The sequence below is a fragment of the Saccostrea echinata genome, unplaced genomic scaffold, assembly GCF_033153115.1.
Source record: "Saccostrea echinata isolate AGI-Se365-2 ecotype Australia unplaced genomic scaffold, CSIRO_AGI_Sech_v1 ptg000107c, whole genome shotgun sequence".
In the NCBI taxonomy this organism is placed as follows: Eukaryota; Metazoa; Mollusca; class Bivalvia; order Ostreida; family Ostreidae; genus Saccostrea; species Saccostrea echinata.
In genome coordinates, this window is record NW_026889856.1 from 1 (window position 1) to 2500 (window position 2500).

The following is a 2500-nucleotide window of genomic DNA, read 5'->3' on the forward strand; positions in this document are numbered from 1 at the left end:
CGGCAGACGGTCGGTGCAGGCCGTCGAGGCAGCCGGCCGTCTCCCTCGACCAGCTCGGCGCACGGTCGGTGCGGCCAGGTCGAGGGGCCGAGAGCGCAGGCCGGCCGTCCGTCCCCCTCGACCAGTTCGGCAGACGGTCGGTGCAGGCCGTCGAGCCAGCCGGCCGTCTCCCTCGACCAGCTCGGCGCACGGTCGGTGCAGCCAGGTCGAGGGGCAGAGCGCGCAGGCCAGCCGGCCGTCTCCCTCGACCAGCTCGGCACACGGTCGGTGCAGACCGTCGAGGCAGACGGCCGTCTCCCTCGACCAGCTCTACACACGGTCGGTGCAGCCAGGTCGAGGGCCCGAGAGCGCAGGCCGGCCGGCCGTCCACCTCGACCAGCTCGGCACACGGTCGGTGCAGACCGTCGAGGCAGCCGGCCGTCTCCCTCGACCAGCTCGGCGCACGGTCGGTGCGGCCAGGTCGAGGGGCCGAGAGCGCAGGCCGGCCGTCCGTCCCCCTCGACCAGCTGGGCACACGGTCGCTGCAGAACGTCGAGCCAGCCGGCCGTCTCCCACGACCAGCTCGGCGCACGGTCGGTGCAGCCAGGTCGAGGGGCAGAGAGCGCAGGCCGGCCGGCCGTCGCCCTCGACCAGCTCGGCACACGGTCGGTGCAGGCAGGTCGAGGGGCAGAGCGCGCAGGCCGGCCGGCCGTCTCCCTCGACCAGTTCGGCAGACGGTCGGTGCAGGCCGTCGAGGCAGCCGGCCGTCTCCCTCGACCAGCTGGGCACACGGTCGGTGCAGGCCGTCGAGCCAGCCGGCCGTCTCCCTCGACCAGCTCGGCGCACGGTCGGTGCAGGCAGGTCGAGGGGCCGAGCGCGCAGGCAGGCCGGCCGGCCGTCTCCCTCGACCAGCTCTACACACGGTCGGTGCAGGCAGGTCGAGGGACAGAGCGCTCAGGCCGGCCGGCCGTCTCCCTCGACCAGCTCGGCAGACGGTCGGTGCAGACCGTCGAGGCAGCCGGCCGTCTCCCTCGACCAGCTCGGCACACGGTCGGTGCAGGCCGGTCGAGGGGCAGAGAGCGCAGGCCGACCGTCCGTCCCCCTCGACCAGTTCGGCAGACGGTCGGTGCAGGCCGTCGAGGCAGCCGGCCGTCTCCCTCGACCAGCTCGGCACACGGTCGGTGCAGCCAGGTCGAGGGGCAGAGCGCGCAGGCCGGCCGGCCGTCTCCCTCGACCAGTTCGGCAGACGGTCGGTGCAGGCCGTCGAGGCAGCCGGCCGTCTCCCTCGACCAGCTCGGCACACGGTCGGTGCAGGCCGTCGAGCCAGCCGGCCGTCTCCCTCGACCAGCTCGGCGCACGGTCGGTGCAGGCAGGTCGAGGGGCCGAGCGCGCAGGCCCGCCGGCCGTCTCCCTCGACCAGCTGGGCACACGGTCGGTGCAGGCAGGTCGAGGGGGAGAGAGCGCAGGCCGACCGTCCGTCCCCCTCGACCAAGTTGCACGAAAAAAACAAAAGAAATAATGGAATTGTCACTTAAGCTTTCCGAGGATCCCAGCCGGCAGACTGCCTCGACCCGCTCGGCAGACAGTCAGTGCGGTCCTCCATTCCTCCGATTTTGACCCCAGACTCAAGGTCCTGTAAAGTGTATACCCCAACTACCCCACCATCTGAGTTGGAATTTCGGTCAATTACAAAAGTCGCTTTTCCCCGCATTCGGACCATATCTTTCATAATTATAAGAGTTAAGAGACCAAACTTTCAGGAAAGTTTTTCTGGGGTCTGGTCTACAATCCCTGAAAAATTGGTGCCCCGGGGGGGTCGGGTTCGGGAGGTATGAAAAAAATCTACATGGTCACTGACTTGGAACTTTCCGACCTCATTGCCATTTTGATTGTATCTTTCGTACTCTTAGGCGTAAGTGGGTGTTCTTGGTGTCAAAATGTTCGTCTGGACAAGAGGGAAAAAACTACGTACTACACTCCTCCCCATCATGCACAGAAATATTTCACATTGAAAAAAGGAAGTGTCACTTAAGCTTTTCTCCAAAAAGACCTAATTTCAAAAATTCACTCCTCGAACCCTGGGACACACAGGTCCAATTTATCCCCCCAGGATTGTAGCCCTTGTCAAGGCCTTTCTTTTGATACCAAACAGGTCCACCTACTCCAAGGCCTAAGCCGTGCACTCTCAAAATGGCAATTTTACTCTGAAAAAATGGAAGTCACTTAAGCTATGCGAGGGGCCCAGCGCGCAGGCCAGCCGGCAGTCTCCCTCGGTCAGCTCGGCAGACGGTCGGTGTAGCCAGTCGAGGGGCCCAGCGCCTCGATTAAGTTGCACTGAAAAAAAAAAAAAAGGAAGTGTCACTTCAGGTATCCGAGGGGGGCAGCGCGCAGGCCAGCCGGCAGTCTCCCTCGACCGGCTCGGCCGACAAGTCGGTGCAGCCAAGTCGAAGGGCCTAGCGCGCCGATAGGCCGGCAGTCTCCCCTCGACTAAGTTGCACTGAAAATATGGAAGTGTCACTTA